A 17,873-nucleotide genomic window follows, 5' to 3' on the forward strand; every position below is an offset into this window, starting at 1 on the left:
CCGTTAACTCCTTTTGAAGAACAGCTGCCTCTCAGGTTGAATCATCTCTCTTTTGCCTGCAACGTACAGAAAGATAAACCAACCTGCCCGATGCGACTCTCTTCAGAACGAGGTTTTCTGCCAGGATTCAGGTGCTGGAAAACTCATGTCCCTTGAAAAGAAGCCCCAGCAAAATGAAGACTTATTAGTATTTATTTTTGCATTTGGAGAGGGAGGGCGATGTCATTCCATGTTTTAGACACATCTTAATTTGTGGATTTTTCTTCTAAGACTCTTCTAATTGGATGAAAGTGCGCCGGGGCTGATTTATGGATCTCCGGAGGTGCCAGGCATCACTTCACATCTGCACAGCTGCTCTGCAGCAGTTTAACTTGGCGGAGGGTGTAAGCCTTGGAATTGTGTCATCTATTTGTACATGCTTACAACAGACTCCTTGTGCAGGTTCTTCAAGACTCTTTGCGGGCATGGTCGAGCCTGGGTGTTGAAGGAGTCTCATGGAGTGATTTATCCTATTGGGAGGCTTTCAGAGTTTCCATAATAAAGGATGAGATAGTGTTCTGTGCCATGGATTCAGTTCCCCAGGGAATTAGAGATGGGCTGAGGTGGAGAGGCTGCCAGAATGCAAGGCTTCAATCCCACAGTGGTCATCCAGCCAATGCTGGAAGTGCCACTGTGCACAACAGGCTCACTTTCACTCTGAGGTGTCACAGGGAAGCAGCCAAAAGCAGGAGCATGGGGGTGGGGGTGTGTGATGTCATGTGAGTCACCGCAGGTATAAATAACTTGAGAAGCTCTACTGACAATAGAGGATCTGGCCTCCACAGTAGCTAACAAGGCTATCTTCAAGCTCAAAGGCCTGAGTTCTGGCCCTGATGTCCTTTGTAGTCAAGGATGATACTGTGTGTTCCTCCCTGTAGCCAAGTGTGGCTGAAAATACCCAGGTGACAGACGATAAGGGCTTTTTGTGGGGCGGGGTGTGGGATGGGGCATGGAAAGCTTGTGTGGGGTCTCTGTGGGGGGCCTCCCAGCAGTCAGCTCAGCTTGTCACAGAGCATCAGGACTCCATCTGCAGCGACCCAGCAACCCTGGCATCATCCCCTTGGCTCCAATGGCCCACAAATGTCTCCACTCTTGAGCATCTTTCCCTGGGTCCTGTGACCAGGGATTTCCCCTCCTACCTGGCTGCTTGCTGTCCCGTGTGCCCATGCTGGGCAGGCAGGCGGGGGCCAGCTTTCTTGCTACACTGTTTTCAGGGGGTGGGGGGAGAGGCCTTTGAGGTGGGCTGGGTCCTTTGGCAGCTTTCTTGATGGGTGGTTTTATTTTGCCACTTCAGCACTGATTTGTTCCCAACCTTTAGGGCTGAAAGGACTTCCCCTGCTTTCTCAACATCTCCTGTCTTAGACCAGGGAATGCAGAGGCAGTGCTTTGGGCTAAGATCTGCCTCTCCTGTTGGTAGGCTAAGTGGACCCTTACATAGTTTATAGCCTTAAAAAAACGGTACCATACCAGCCTATTTTCAAAATCCTTTTTTTTTAAGTTAGAAATTCCTGAAGGCTAATCTCAGAAACCTAGTAACAGGTTCACAAGCCACCGACAGAGCTCAAGTGAGGCTCAGGCAGTGCTGGTGGCTTCAGCCAATGGCAAGCACTGAGTGGCTGCTTTTTACTTCGCCTCTTTGGCAAATCAAAATCTTCTCACATGTGGGTTCAAGATGGGATTAGGAAAGATAGGAAAAGGGCTTCTTGGTGGTGCCTTAGCCTTAAAATCTCCTACAGGAGGAACTGCAAACTATCTTGAACAGGGGAAGTCCAAGAAGCTTACTAGCTCCTTAACTTCCTCGAGAAGCATCTGAACTGAGGGTAGCTTTGGGCATAAGGAAGTTGTGATGAGGATGGGTGAGATGAGACGGTTGGGGCTGAGACCTACCCTGCCCACTGGGCTTCTGCAGGAGGGGAAGACAATCCAGTGCCTCCACGAGCAGCCAAGGGACACCAAGTCCCTTGGTGTCCAAGAAGGGACACCTTCTCAGGAGGGAGAAGGGCCCTGGAATTAGGAGACAAAGGAACTAAAAACAGACTTTGTCTACCTCACAATCCTGTCTCTTTGGTTTGAGGTCATCCAAGAGTCCCATCCTACACAATGTTTGAAGCTGTTTCTCCAGGGCACATCTCTAAATCAGCTTTCATCTCTTCCTGGCCCTGCGAGGATGCTGGAAGTGAGACCCAGTCCCCAAGTCTCCAGCACATGAACCAGTGGTCTCTGATCTTGTAGATATTCTTTTTTTTGACAAACTAGGAGGAATGGGATTGAGGGTAACAAGCATCTAGTATGTTTTGGTATTCTCATTTTGTAGATGAGGAAACTGAAGTTTGGTTATGGAAGCAGGCTCACGTGAGAGTGAACAGCAAAGATGGGATGTAAACTGAAGCCACCTACCAGGGGTGAGTGGGTTGGCGAGTCAGCCCGAATCAGGGAGCCCCTGTGTGTGACGTTGGCAGCCCTGTGTCAGAACCCTGGTCTTCTCTCTAAAGTCCTGACCAGGAACTCCGGGAAAACATTTAAGTTCTCCTCATGGTGTTTGAGAAGGAAATAGTTCCTCTGAGATTCTCTTTCTCCAAGGAAGATCCTAGTAGGTTTGGGTTGATAGACCCCCAGGAAGTCACTGGTAATAGAGGCTGACACCCCTATAAAATCAATCTATGCCCAGTAGGCTGAGCCCTTGGCTTCCTTTTTCCCATTGGATTTCTGTCAGGAATCCCAACTTCACAGCTTGTGACACGATCCGGCCCTTCTAGTTACAGAGCTCTTCCTCATGAATTACTCAGTCAAACCTCAAAGCCCGTGTTTCATTCCTTCTCTGTCAGGTGAGGGCATGGAGACAGAATGCCCACGCATTCCTGACGGCAGCGCGGCTAGGACCCCGGAGACCGGGGTAGACTCTAGAACACGCGTGCTCTTAGCGCTGCTCCGCCCTGCTCCTTCTCCACATCCTTCGCAAGGGTTTATTGAGGACCACACTTCTGCACAAGGCAGCCGACGGCAGCAGTGGTCACCTGGAGGCAAGGCCCTAGGGTGTGGTGCTGGTGGGGTTGGCCCGAGAAATTAAAATCAGGGCTGACTGGGGTACAACAGGATGGATGCCAAGCTTGGCTGACAGGCCCAGCCTGAATTGGGCAGTGCTGGCAGCATGCAGTGTTATGAAACATTTTCAAAGTACCTAAGAAATCTTTTTTAAGGTGATAAAATGTCTATGTTCAAAGTGTTAGAAAATATTTGAAACAAGCCACTCCTAAGTAGGTTGAGGTAAGTATTGCTAAGACATGCTATTCACATGTGTAAGAGTAAGTTCTTCATAAAATAGAACTGAATTCAATTGTTTAAAATGGGTTTGCTCTTGGGTTGCATGGAGACATGCACGTGATTTAATTGTTGCCCTCACTTTTCAACGTTTTAACTGTCAAACAGACATAGGATGGCACCTTTCCTAGGAAATGTGATTTATAATATACTCTACTCTTACTGAAAATTGTTTGTGTATTAGTTAGGATTAGATTGCTAGAAGATCCAAAACAGCACTGGTTTAAAGAAAATAGTTTATTTTTCTCTCATGAAAAGAGGTCAGGATGGTCATGGATGGTTTGGTGGCTTCCTGGTGTCAAGGGCTTCTGCTCCTCCTATCTTGTTACTCACTATGCATGAATTCTATTTTCAAATTCACCTCATGGCCCAGTATGGCTGCTGGAGTGCCAACAATTGTATCTGCAGTCCAGGGAGCAAAAAGAAAAAGGGAGCAAGAATGAAGGAACACTCTCTTCCACTTCCACTTATGTCTCCTCAGCTAGAACTCCGTGATTTGCCAGGTCTGGCTACAAAACAGACAGAAATGTATGATTTTAGCTAGCCATAATGTTCTCAGCTAAAACGATAGGATTATTTTTACAAAGAAAAAAAGTGAGAACAAACATTTAATGGCAATTAGGAGTCTACATACCACAGCTGGATTCTGGAACCCATTCCCTTCACCTTGTTCCCTAGGCTCCCACACTTGCTCCTTGCCCACGTGCATTTAGATTTCCAGCATTCAGGTCCTGTTGAGAACTGTGGAATGTCTGAGATTCCCCCTACTTGTGAGTGAGGAGCCAGCATGCCAGTGTTCTCAGTGCTGGCAGGAGACACAGGGCCCTGGGTCAGAGATAAAGGCTTAGTTACAGCAACAGTCTGAGTGCCAGTCTTTCCTTGTGGCAGCTCCCAGCCTCAGTCCCCATAGGGTGACAGCTGCACAGCAGCAGCTGACATTACAGGAAAGGCACTGTGAGCTCAAGGAAGGCAAGGGTTGTCTGGTGGGAAGGGAGACTGCTGGCCTTCTGCAGAAGGAAACTCCATCTCTGTACTTCCAGGCCATCCACTGTGAGGAACCCTTGTGAAGACAGTCCATCCAGAACACCCGTGTCAGCGTCTCTGCCTGCAACATGACAGACAGAGGAGAGGCCGTGGGGAACAAAGACCAATGTGACACAGTACACATGGAGCGGGTCACCAGGAAAGAAGCACCAGACACTCCCCGGCCTCTTGTGAGTGGGCAGAGCTCTGGGGGCTTGGGGGAGGGAGGGGCGAGGCTGGACCTCGAGCCAGGAGAGGCTCCGCCCCACATGCTGGTGTGCAGATGGGGCCGATGCTTCACAAACCTGCCCGTGTCCTGAGGAGTATGTGGAAGTTACACTTACTCTCCGTGGACAGATGGAGTCAGGTTCTGCTCATCCCGTATGTCCTGTCGGCCCTCTGTCCTGCCCCTCAGCATCCTCTCGTCTCCCTGAAGGAATTCTTGTGCCCTGAGTGAAAGCGTATCTCCTGTATAAGGTCTGTGTTTCTCAGTTCGGGGGCCATGGGTTGCCCTGGATGCGAGGGTTCCCTGGCAGGGCATGAGGGCCCACCAGGGACAGACCACTGCTGGTCTGGGACTGGATGCCCCTGGATTCCCTCAGGGGAACGAGAATTTCAGGAACCCTCACAGCCCTCGGGATGGCAGGACTCACTGAGGTGACCTGAGCTCAGAGCTGAAAGTGCTCCTAATAGGTTGTTAGGGGCTGGGGTGTAGCAGGGGAGTACAGCCGAGCTGACCCTGTTTTGGGGAAGTTTAAAAGCGTACAAGTGAGTCCAGTCAGGGAAACAAAAGCAGGTAAGCAACTGTTTAGTGCTCCACTTGTCCTATGGAAGTAAAATGCAAGTCATGTATGGAGTTTTAAATGTTTTAGTATGTAGTTGCTGAGTCGTGACTGACTCTTTTGTGACCACATGGACTGTAGCCCACCAAGTTCCTCTGTCCACAGGATTTCCCAGGCAAGAATACTGGAGTGGGTTGCCATTTCCTCCTCTAGGGGATGTTCCTGGGATCAAACCCGTGTCTCCTGCATTGGCAGGCAGATTCTTTACCTGCTGAGCCATTGGGGAAGCCCATAAATGTTTTTTTAGTAGCAATATGAAAAATAGGTTAAATTAATTTTAACATTATATTTTATTTAACCCAATATACTGAAAATGTGATCAGTTTAGTATGCAGTCAATATAAAATTATTTGGGAAAAAGTTCACATTTTATGCTAGTCTTCCTAGTGTGCATGCATTTTATACCTACGGTGAGTCTCAATTCAGACAAGTCACATTCAGGGGTTCAATAACTATATGAAGGTTGCGGCTTCCATACCAGACAGCAAAGGCTTAGTCCAAGATTGTGGGGTGTGTGTGTGTGTGTGTGTGTGTGTGGTGTCAGTGGTGCTTGACACAGACAATACATGTACTGTCCTGACCTTGTCTTCTGTGTGTGGGGCAAGTGTTCTGTCTTCCCAGATGTGTAGGGTGTCCTTTTCTTTTCCTCACATCTTCCTTTGCGCACCGGAAAATCAGCTATAGGGGAGACTTGGTGCTTGCTACCTTAGCCAGGCCCATATCTGGCTGGCATAAAGAACATTTATGGAGGAAATGGCCAATCTGAAGTTTAAAAAAAAAAAAAAGAGGTTGTGGGGAGACAGGTTAAAAAGAGAAGAGGAAGCAGGAGGAGGAGAAAACCTTGTACACTGCAGAATACATTACTGCTGCTACTGCTAAGTCACTTCAGTCGTGTCCGACTCTGTGCGACCCCAGAGACGGCAGCCCACCAGGCTCCCCCGTCCCTGGGATTCTCCAGGCAAGAACACTGGAGTGGGTTGCCATTTCCTTCTCCAATGCATGAAAGTGAAAAGTGAAAGTGAAGTCGCTCAGTCGTGTCCGACTCTTCTCGACCCCATGGACTGCAGCCTACCAGGCTCCTCCATCCATGGGATTTTCCAGGCAAGAGTACTGGAGTGGGGTGCCATCGCCTTCCCTGAGAACACACTACACTTGCGGTCAAATGGAACAAATTCTTTACTTGGTACATAGACTTGTCCTAGGCAGTGTGCTCAAAGGGAGAATTCCCAAGAAGCAGTGAGAGGTTCGGAGTCATTCATCAACTTAATCATGATCTATTTTCTTGCCTTGAACAGTGCCAGCTGGAATATGTTACATTCTATCCCAGGAAGGGAATCCAAGGAACAATTCCCAGCAAGCAGTTGTTCAGTGTGCAGAGAGTACAAACCTCCAAGGCTTTTCATTAGGAGTTTCCCAAGATTTTTCCATCATCTTCCACCTAGAGCAGTGCAGTGTAGCAGTGTTAGCTGCTCAGTTGTGTCCGACTCTTTGGGACCCCACGAACTGTAGCCTGCCAGGCTCCTCTGTCCATGGGATTCTGCAGGCAAGAATACTGGAGTGGATTGCCATTCCCTTCTCCAGAGCATCTTCCTGACCCAGGGATCGAACCCAGGTCTCCTGCATTGTAGGCAGATTCTTTACCATCTGAGTTACAGGGAAGATCCACCTAGACAGATGTAGTCAAATGGAAAAATTAGGACTGTAACGGTATACAATTTGGGACCCAACACTGTGTTGGTGTGAGGAGAGACTCAGATTCCAATCAGAAGGCAATTTGAGTTTTGGTACAAGACATTCACTTAGGGCAGGCTTCCCTGGTGGCTCAGAAGGTAAAGAAGACGGAAAAAACAACAAGGCAGGCCTGGTAAATGCCTGACACAGACATGGAACAGCGCAAAGGCTTAACTCAGCCCTGTCCCAGGCACCTGAGATAAGTGCTTGGTCTAATGATGCTTTAGCATTCAACTCTGTAATATGTGACAAAATAATGGGATTAACATGCAAAACTATAAAAACGCAGTGAACTCTATATTGTGAATGGAACTGTACACTGTGAACTGGGAAAAATGAACATCAATTTGAGGGCTATGACAGACTTAAGATGTATAATTCTGAAATATGATGTTCTTTTACTTTATCTAAGATTTTAAGGAAATGCCAGTATTCTATTTGACTCACAGACCTGATGTAGCCCCCTTAACCATGAATGTCCACAGTAGGAAAAATGAACTGAGCCTATAAACTAGTTTCTCTACTTTCTGAACTATTATCAGCTATGAGTTGTCCCCCTCTTCCAAATGTGGGCCTGATATTAATACTACAGAAGGGTAGTATCTATACACATATGTATCTACAATTCCAGGAAGCTGGGAATTTTCTGGATCATGTGGACTAACAAAAAATTTCTCATGGAATATGCAATGAATTGAAACAATGCTTTAAAATTTTTTTCTTAATTATAATTTATCAAGTTAATGTAGTCTGTTCTTTATTTGGATGTGAGTAAACAGGCTACTGACAAAAGGTATTTTCCTGTTCTACTAAAGAATCACATGACCCAGTTTTTGGCATTGGTCTAGAATCTAGGCATTATTGTATTATGCAAAAGAATCACTAGAATTTAACCTAATTGACTACTCAAGTCTCTACAGATTAAAAATCAGTGAATCCACCCAGGAGACAAGCCAGCACAGGTGCACAGCAGTTGACCCATGACCTACCAGCTGTTGCCTTTTGGGTTCACGTGACTGAGAGGAAGCTGGAAAAACTCGAATTTGTTGACAAAAACTGTTAGTCACCAAAGGCCAGAATTTTTTTGCCTTGGATTATTTTGGGAGAACCCTGCCAACAATTTCATAACGATAACTTGGACATTTGCCTATAATTCTTGTAACCCCTCCCAGCTGGAGCTAAGTATTAGCATTAAAACACTCCTGTTAAAATGGTCCTCCAAGGTTCAGTGTCTCTATGCTGCCTTAATCTGCTCCCAGTTCCACTTCACCTGAATTCCCAAAGCCACACATGTTCTTCTATTCCAGTGATGCGGAGTCACATCAAGTCAGCCAAGCCAGCAAGCTTGGGAGTTGGAGAAGAACATTTTGAAATCATCTAAAAAGAACATGTTTTTTAATTACAAGAAGGTGGGAGATGAGATTTCTCCCCAAATAATTGAACCCAAATGGAACTAAGGCTTTGTAAAAATGGAATTATTTAAAAAATCAATAGTGATCAATGATTATTTCAATGATGTAAGTCAATGCTCCCTACATATTTTAGGCCAATAGGCCCACAAACTCCTCCCCCTTATCCCTCACTGATGAAAACCTTTCCATAGTGTGTGCTATGTGCCAAGCACATGGGTGGGTATCCAGACAATGCTCTGTGTGAGGGCGATAGCCCTGCTCCCAGAGCCATTCTCTGAGCTCCAGCCAGACATGGACAGCCACCTGGTGCCCTCGCATCTCTCCCACTGACACTCTTACATAATCCAGAAGAAGGAGACTGACACTTAAAAGGTCCTTAGAGTATTCCATGGCTCTCCCCTTTCCAACTGACAGACATCAGAGAACGACCCTGACTGTGGAGAGCCCAGCACACTAACGACACAAAGCATGACTTGAAAGTGGATGCTTCCCTTCTGAAACCCACTGATAAACACAAACTTTGCAGATAAAACAACAGTAACAGAGAACAGGAGGCAGTTGCTAGGGGTCGGTGGGAAGGAGGGAGCTGACGACAAAGGGCAGAGAAAGCGGGAGCTTTCTCTGGGATGGAGTGGTTGCTTCTGGGTCCTCATGGTGGTGCATCTATGACTCTGTGCATCTCTCAAAGTGTACAGAAATGTACACACACAAAATGAATTGTACTATATGCACATTAACAGTAAATTCAAAGAAAAGGGACCGACCCCTCTACACTGTTGGTAGAAATGTCAATTGGTACAGCCACTATGGAGAACAGTATGCTGCTGCTGCTGCTGCTAAGTTGCTTCAGTTGTGTCGGACTCTGTGCAACCCCATAGATGGCAGCCCACCAGGCTCCCCCATCCCTGGGATTCTCCAGGCAAGAACACTGGAGTGGGTTGCCATTTCCTTCTCCAATGCATGAGAGTGAAAAGTGAAAGTGAAGTCGCTCAGTCGTGTCCGACTCTAGTGACCCCATGGACCGCAGCCCACCAGGCTCCTCTGTCCATGGGATTTTCCAGGCAAGAGTACTGGAGTGGGGTGCCATTGCCTTCTCTGGGAGAACAGTGTGGAGGTCCTTAAAACTCTGTATGATCCAGCAATCCCACTCCTGGGCATATATCTAAACAAAACTCTTAATTCGAAAGGGCAGCACTATTCACAATAGCCAAGATATGGAAGCAACCTAAATGTCCATCAACAAATGAATGGATAAAGAAGATGTGATACATATATACGTACAATAGAAAATAACTCAGACATCAAAAAGAATGAAATTTTGCCATCTGCAGCAACACAGACAGACCTACGAAGATAAACATTTAATAGATGTACTGGACAAGAATAGGAGTCTGTCTCCTGAAAACAGCAAGAGCGAGAACTCTGTGCCCCCAGAGACAGAGTAAGCAGGGACAGCACAGGTCAAGACCCTATTCCAACCAGGCCCGTCAAATCAGGCACTGAGCCTGACCCACCTGTGTATTGCCGGCACCATGTTTTGCTCAGAGCAGGTGCTCACAATGTCTTGTTTTACCTGAAGTGTTGGGAGTAGAAGGCTTCTGGCAGGCACATACAGAGCAGCGACTCGGAGTATCCCCAGTGCAGTGATCCGTGTAACTTAGAGTTAATTCTGCCACCGTATGTAAACAAAGACTGCCCAAGATATTTTCATTTCGTTTAGTTTGGCTGTCACTCAAGGCAGAGTTCAGAATTAAGGAATTGGATACTATCTTGGATATTAGTGATGGGCCATAAAAAATAAATTAGGTCCTTTAAATAGTAAGTACTGCATAAAACCACCCAGGGATTAGCCAGAGAAAAAAATGGCAAAGCAAATCTTTAAGAAAATTTTTCTGTGATCAATTGAATCTTTTTAGAATTCAGACAACATAAGACGACTCAGAATTTGGTCATAAAAAGAAAGCTGCCAAAATAATAACACAAAATAAATGTTGAACCCTTTATTTTTATGAATTTGTTTTCTCAAAAGAAAACAGAGGTGCTGCCAATTTATCCCTCAGTAACTTTCCAACTGGGTAAAGCATTAAAATAATATATGCTATTTAAAAATTATAAGGAATTCATTAAATGGGCGAGATCTCAGATTTCATGTATTGAGGATTTTGCTTTGATAGGACACAAACTCCCTATTGGGATTAGATATTTTTGGATATGAGCAGTTCTCTTCTCACTGGAGGGAAAATGCTGAATAAATGAGTGAATAATAAATTCTTACCTGCGAATTTCTCTGTCAGCATCAGACACCAACAAAGCAGCCTGCAGGAAGGAGAGGCGGGGAAGGTGGGGTGGGGCTCGTGGAGTCTGGCCTTCTGGGTGTAGGTAGGGAAGAGCTGCCCTCCAACCCAGGGGGAGGCTCGCTCCTGCAGCCTGACTGTCTACACATGGCAATGGACTCTGTAAGAGGCATATGTTGTTGCTTATGCTGCCTTGTAGCTGCCAAGGCTCTGTGCCTGCACACATGTCTCTCTAGCACATGAGAGACAGCATTTCCAGAGGTCTTACCTTCTTCGGGAGGGTGAGCATCTGGCCCAGCCCACATGGAGAAGCAAGGAAGAGTTAGGAACAGGGTTACAGTTCATATTAGTGATCTGTCCATTTCCTTTCTTTTTCCCCTTTCTGTCTCTCTAATCTGTTTATCATTGGTAAGCACCATAATATATATTTACCAGAGTGAAAAAGTTGGCTTAAAGCTCAACATTCAGAAAATGAAGATCATGGCATCCGGTCCCACCACTTCATGGGAAATAGATGGGGAAACAGTGGAAACAGTGTCAGACTTTATTTTTCTGGGCTCCAAAATCACTACAGATGGTGACTGCAGCCATGAAATTAAAAGACACTTACTCCTTGGAAGGAAAGTTATGAGCAACCTAGATAGCATATTCAAAAGCAGAGACATTACTTTGTCAACAAAGTTTCGTCTAGTCAAGGCTATGGTTTTTCCTGTGGTCATGTATGGATGTGAGAGTTGGACTGTGAAGACGGCTAAGCGCCAAAGAATTGATGCTTTTGAACTGTGGTGTTGGAGAAGACTCTTGAGAGTCCCTTGGACTGCAAGGAGATCCAACCAGTCCATTCTGAAGGAGATCAGCCCTGGGATTTCCTTGGAAGGAATGATGCTGAAGCTGAAACTCCAGTACTTTGGCCACCTCATGCGAAGAGTTTACTCATTGGAAAAGACTCTGATGCTGGGAGGGATTGGGGGCAGGAGGAGAAGGGGACGACAGAGGATGAGATGGCTGGATGGCATCACTGACTCGATGGACATGAGTCTCAGTGAACTCCGGGAGTTGGTGATGGACAAGGAGGCCTGGCATGCTGCAATTCATGCAGTCGCAAAGAGTTGGATATGACTGAGTGACTGATCTGATCTGATCTTAGTTTTCTGAATGTTGAGCTTTAAGCCAACTTTTTCATTCTCCTCTTTCACTTTCATGAAGAGGCTTTTTAGTTCTTCTTCACTATCTGTCATAAGGGTGGTATCATGTGCATATCTTATTGATATTTCTCCTGGCAATCTTGATTCCAGTTTGTGCTTCATCCAGCCCAGCATTTCTCATGATGTACTCTGCATTTAAGTTAAATAAGCAGGGTGACAATATACAGCCTTGACGTATTCCTTTCCCTATTTGGAATCAGTCTGTTGTTCCATGTCCAGTTCTAACTGTTGCTTCCTGACCTGCATACAGATTTCTCAAGAGGCAGGTCAGGTGGTCTGGAATTCCCATCTCTTTCAGAATTTTCCACAATTTATTGTGATTCACATAGTCTAAGGCTTTGGCATAGTCAATAAAGCAGAAATAGATGTTTTTCTGGAACTATCTTGCTTTTTCAATGATCCAGCAGATGTTGGCAATCTGATCTCTGGTTCCTCTGCCTTTTCTAAATCCAGCTTGAAATTCACAGTTCACATATTGCTGAAGCCTGGCTTGGAGAATTTTGAGCATTACTATACTAGCATGTGAGATAACTGCAATTGTGCAGTAGTTTGAGCATTCTTTGGCATTGCCTTTGGGATTGGAATGAAAACTGACCTTTTCCAGTCCTCTGGCCACTGCTGAGTATTCCAAATTTGCTGGCATATTGAGTGCAGCACTTTCACAGCATCATCTTTGAGGTTTTGAAATAGCTCAACTGGAATTCCATCACCTCCACTAGCTTTGTTCCTAGTCATGCTTCCTAAGGCCCACTTGACTTCACATTCCAGTATGTCTGGCTCTAGGTGAGTGATCACACCATCGTGATTATCTGGGTTGTGAAGATCTTTTCTGTATAGTTCTTCTGTGTATTCTTGCCACCTCTTCTTAACATCTTCTGCTTCTGTTAGGTCCATACCATTTCTGTCCTTTATTGAGCCCATCTTTGCATGAAATGTTCCCTTGGTATCTCTGATTTTCTTGAAGAGATGTCTAGTCTTTCCCGTCCTATTGTTTTCCTCTATTTCTTTGCATTGATTGCTGAAGAAGGCTTTCTTATCTCTCCTTGCTATTCTTTGGAACTCTGCATTCAAATGGGTATATCTTTCCTTTTCTCCTTTGCTTTTCACTTCTCTTCTTTTCACAGCTATTTGTAAGGCCTCCTCAGACAGCCATTTTGCCTTTTTGCATTGCTTTTCCCTGGGGATGGTCTTGATCCCTGTCTCCTATACAGTGTCATGAACTTCCGTCCATAGTTCATCAGGCACTCTGTCTATAGTAGAAGTTAAAAGGCTTTTAACTGAGTGTCTCCAGTGTATAAGCATTCCACCATGCTGGTCATAGGGACGTGAGGTGCAAGATGAATGGGTCTGATCCGTCTTTCCCACTTGGCATTCACAGTCTAAATGACCGACATCAACTCACAGGCGATTTGGTGTTTAAATCATGTTAATGTGTCAGGTAGACTGGTTGCTAAGCAAGTGATGGTAAAGACTGTAGAAAAAAGAAGCAAGCAAAGACAACAACAACAAAAAAATACAAATTACCTTTCAACCAAAGCTAACTGTTAAATAACAAAGATCCAAACTGGATCACTTACCTTTTTTTTTTTTTTTGAGAAGTTCCTGACATTTATTTTATCCTTGTCATCATCCTGACATCTCACAGTTCATAGAGCCATTCCAGCCTTTACCATTCCGAATTTGCCTTTGAATTTTAATTTTTTTAATTGAAGGATAACTGCTTTACAGAATTTGGTGGTTTTTTGTCATACTTCAACAAGAATCAGCCATAGGCACACCCAGGTTCCCTCCCTCCTGTCTCCCTCCCCACCCACCCTTCAGCCTGTCACAGAGCCCTGAGTTCCCTGAGTCATACAGCAAATTCCCACAGGCTGTTTTACATATGGTGCGGTAAATTTCTATGTTACTCTCTCCATACATCTCCCCTTCCCCCTCCTCTCCTCCCCCCATGTCCATTGGTCTGTTCTCGAGGTCTGTTTCTCCTTTGCTGCCCTGAAAATAAATTCATCAGTGCCATCTTTTTAGATTCCATATATATGTCAGTATATGATATTTATATTTCTCTGACTTAACTTCACTCTGTATAATAGGCTCTAGGTTCATCCACCTCATTAGAATGGATTCAAATGTGTTCCTTCTTTATGGCTAAGTAGTATTCCACTGTACAAATTTACCATAGCTCTTTATCCATTCATCTGTTAATGGACGGCTAGGTTGCTTCCATGTTCTAGCTATTGTAAACAGTGCTGTAATGAACATTGGGGTACATGTGTCTTTTTCAATTTTGGTTTCCTCAGGTTATATGCCTAGGAGGGGATTGCTGGTTCATATGGTGGTTTTATTCCTAGCTTTTTAAGGAATCTCCATACTGTCTTTCCTAGTGGCTGTATCAGTTTACATTCCCACCAGCAATGCAAGAGCATTCCCTTTTCTCCATAACGTCTCCAGCATTTATTGTTTGCAGACTTTTTGATGATGGCCACTCTGATTAGTGTGATGTGGTATCTCATTGTATTTTTGATTTGTATTTCTCTAATAATGAGTGATGTTGAGCATCTTTTCCTGTGCTTGTTAGCCATCTGTATGTCTTCTTTGGAGAACTGTCTCTTCAGCTCCCTTTCCCACGTTTTGACTGGGTTGTTTGCTTTTCTGGTATTGAGTTGTATGAGCTGCTTGCATATTTTGGAAATTAATTCTTTATCAGTTGTTTCCTTTGCTACTGTTTTCTCCCATTCTGAGGCTTGTCTTTTCACCTTGTTTGTACTTCCCTTTGCTGTGCAAAAGCCTTTAAGTTTAATTAGGTCCCACTTACTTATTTTTGTTTTTATTTCCATTACTCTAGGATGTGGGTCATAGAAGACCTTGCTTTGACTTATGTCATCGAGTGTTCTGCCTATGCTTTCCTCTAAGAGTTTTATACTTTCTGGTCTTACATTTAGGTTTTTAAATCCACTTTGAGTTTATCTGTGTATGGTGTTAGGTAGTGTTCTAATTTCATTCTTTTGCATGTAGCTGTCCAGTTTTCCCAGCACCACTTATTGATAAAAACAATATGATTATCTCAATAGATACAGAAAAAGCCTTTGACAAAATTCAGCATCCACTGATGATAAAAGCATTTCAAGAAATGGGCATAGAAGGAACCTATCTCAACATAGTAAAGGTCATATATGAACCTTACAGCAAACATTATTCTCAGTGGTGAAAAACTAAAAGCATTCCCTCTAAGATCAGGAACAAGACAAGGGTGTCCACTCTCCCCACTATTATTCAACATAGTTTTGGAAGTCCTAGCTCAACAATTAGAGAAGAAAAAGAAATAAAAGGGATCCAGATTGGAAAAGAAGAGGTAAAACTCTCACTGTTTGTAGATAACATGATACTCTACATAGAAAACCCAAAAGAAACTATCAGAAAATTACTAGAGCTAACCAGTGAATTCAGCAATACAAGTTGCAGGATACAAGGTCAATACACAGAAATCACTTGCATTCCTGTATACTAACAATGAGAAATCAGAAACAGAAACTAAGGAATCAATACCATTCACCATTGCAACAAGAAGAATAAAATATCTAGGAATAAACCTACCTAAAGAGACAAAAGACCTGTATACAGAAACTTACAAGACACTGATCAAAGAAATCAAAGATGACATAAACAGATGAAGAGATAGTCTATGTTCCTGGGTAGGAAGAATCAATATTGTGAAAATGACTGTAATACCAAATACAATCTACAGATTTAATGTGATGCCTATCAAATAACCAATGGCATTTTTCACAGAACTAGAACAAAAAATTTCACAATCCATGTGGAAGCACAAAAGACCCTGACTAGCCAAAGCAGTCTTGAGAAAGAAGAATGGAGCTGGAGGAATCAACCTTCCTGACTTCACACTATACTACAAAGCTACAGTCATTAAAACAGTATGGTCCTGGCACAAAAACAGAAATATAGACCAATGGAACAAGACAGAGAACCCAGAGATAAATCCACGCATCTATGAGTACCTTATTTTTGACAAAGGAGGCAAGAATACACAATGGGGCAAAGATAGCCTCTTCAATAAGTGGTGCTGGGAAAACCATTTTGTTTTAAATGTAGTTCATAAGAACATTTGCTTACTGAGTTTTTGCATTATACAACATTAAAGAAACCCTATAACTTTTGTCTTTATTTCTTTTTAATATAGTTCAAATTATCTGGATTTGGCACCTTGATTGTTACTTTGTAGCATTATGTGAATTTTTAGAAACAACTACCCTATTAACCATTTATTAAGAAGTTTTACTTACTAGCTTTTAAAGTTAGCCATAGTTCAATACCAAAACGTGACTAAAATGAACAAATCTCATGAAGTATCAGTGGACTCTAGGAAATATGGCATTAAAAATAAAAACCTCTGTGAGCAATAGATTTTAAATGTATTTTCTCCCAAAGGTCAAAGGGTAAGATTAAAATCAAATTTCAAAACTGTGATGATTTTTAACCTTTGAAGGTTAAGTATTTACAAAGAAATAAAAGCTGAAGATGTTATATATATTATGAAAATTAAAAGAAACATCGCAACTTGGCCCATGTGATGAAATAATATTGACTACACACAAAGTTTTTAAAGTCTAGTTGTCCTGGATACTGAGATTTGAAATGCAATACAGACTCAGTTAGAAAAGGAAATTAAAAAAAAAAAAGAAAAGAAATCAGCTGATTGAACTTAGGGGAATAAATTCCAAATTCATGAGAAGGCAAAGAATTAAAATCAGCCTCTATAATGTCAAACACATAGTAGGTTCTTAATAAATATTGGGTACATTGGGACAAAACATTGCACTTTTAGGTTGGATGCTTAAAAAGTCTTTTAGACTCTTTTTGGCTTCTTTTTTCTTCTTTGGGCACAGCATGCACCATGTGGGATCTAGCTCCCTGACCAGGGACTGAGCCTGTGCCTGCTGTAGTGGAAGCATGGTGTCTAAACCAGTGGACTGCCAGGGAAGTCCCTCCTCTTGGTTTCTTGATTGTAGTTATGCGTCCTGACCTGGATTCTGGATGAGAATCACCCATCCACAGGGCAGCTCAATATGAAAACTGGAACAGTCTCTTCTTAAGCAAACCCTCCCTCAACAAGACACTATTTTATACTCAAATGAGTATTTAACATCAATTTTAAAAGTTTTCATGGCCATTTGAGAGTTTACAAAAATCAGGCAAACCAGTTTTTGGATTGACTTGCCTGGTTACTGCAGTGCCCTGGTTACCCTGGTAGCTTCTGCAAGCCCCTGCTCACGAGAGGCACTAACTCCTGGAGGTGGGGGTGGGAAATGACTTTGGAAAGTGGAAATCATACTGCCTCTTACTACCTCTGCTTCTTCCTTTTCTTCCCTGCTTCTTCCTTAATTTCAACAAAAGCTTTCATTTGTTATATGGAGAGTTTATCATGGAAGAATCTTTCTTTTAAGGAGGAAAAGAGAAAAATAAAATTTAATGTCTAATGCTTGGCTGCTCATGGATATTTTATCTTTACTGTATATGCTTTCCTCTACAAGTTGCAGCTCCAGTACATTAACTTTAGAAGTATTATTTTTATGTGAAGTTTTGTGATACTTTATGGCTGAACCTGACAAAACTAGATTTCCTTTTGCCTGTGTATTAGCCAGGGTCCTCCAGAGAAGCAGAACCAACAGGACACACACGTGCGTGCATGCATGTGTGTACGTACAAGTTTATTATAAAGAACTGGTTCAGACCATCATGGAAGCTGAGGTTATTAGATCTGCAGCAGGAAGCTGGGGACCCAGGGGAACTGATGCAGTTCCTGTCCAAATCTGAAGGCCTGAGAACCAGAAACGTTGATGGTAGGATCTCAGTCTAAAAACTGGCAGGTCTGACATCCCAAAAGAGCTGATGTTTCGGTTTTAGTTCAAAAGCAAGAAAAAACTGATATAGCAGCTCAAGGGCGGTCAGAGAGGAAGAGTTCTCTCTCACTCACAGGAGTGTCAAGACTTTTTT

The 17,873-nt window shown here is 43.6% G+C and overlaps 1 protein-coding gene and 1 long non-coding RNA gene across 9 annotated transcripts in view; one reads left to right on the forward strand and one right to left on the reverse strand.

Annotated features, from left to right (window-relative positions):
* LOC132345912 (uncharacterized) overlaps positions 1-17,873 on the forward strand; it is an 89,423-nt gene that overhangs the window by 60,130 nt on the left and 11,420 nt on the right. Inside the window, exon 4 of the long non-coding RNA XR_009495495.1 lies at positions 4,398-17,873. This exon is cut by the window's right edge and continues 11,420 nt beyond it. This is a non-coding gene — a long non-coding RNA (uncharacterized lncRNA). The remainder of the gene's footprint in view (positions 1-4,397) is intronic.
* Positions 1-17,873, reverse strand: part of SCRG1 (stimulator of chondrogenesis 1) — a 107,570-nt gene that overhangs the window by 52,062 nt on the left and 37,635 nt on the right. For 2 of the 8 annotated variants that reach the window (XR_009495462.1, XR_009495461.1), the window contains exon 3: positions 1-13,335. The exons of 2 other annotated variants lie outside the window; for them this stretch is intronic. The gene's annotated coding sequence lies outside the window, so the exon portion shown is untranslated. The remainder of the gene's footprint in view (positions 13,336-17,873) is intronic. 4 more of the 8 variants (XR_009495465.1, XR_009495464.1, XR_009495460.1 and 1 more) reach the window with 4 other exon arrangements.

Source organism: Bos taurus, chromosome 8, assembly GCF_002263795.3.
Source record: "Bos taurus isolate L1 Dominette 01449 registration number 42190680 breed Hereford chromosome 8, ARS-UCD2.0, whole genome shotgun sequence".
Taxonomy (NCBI): Eukaryota; Metazoa; Chordata; class Mammalia; order Artiodactyla; family Bovidae; genus Bos; species Bos taurus.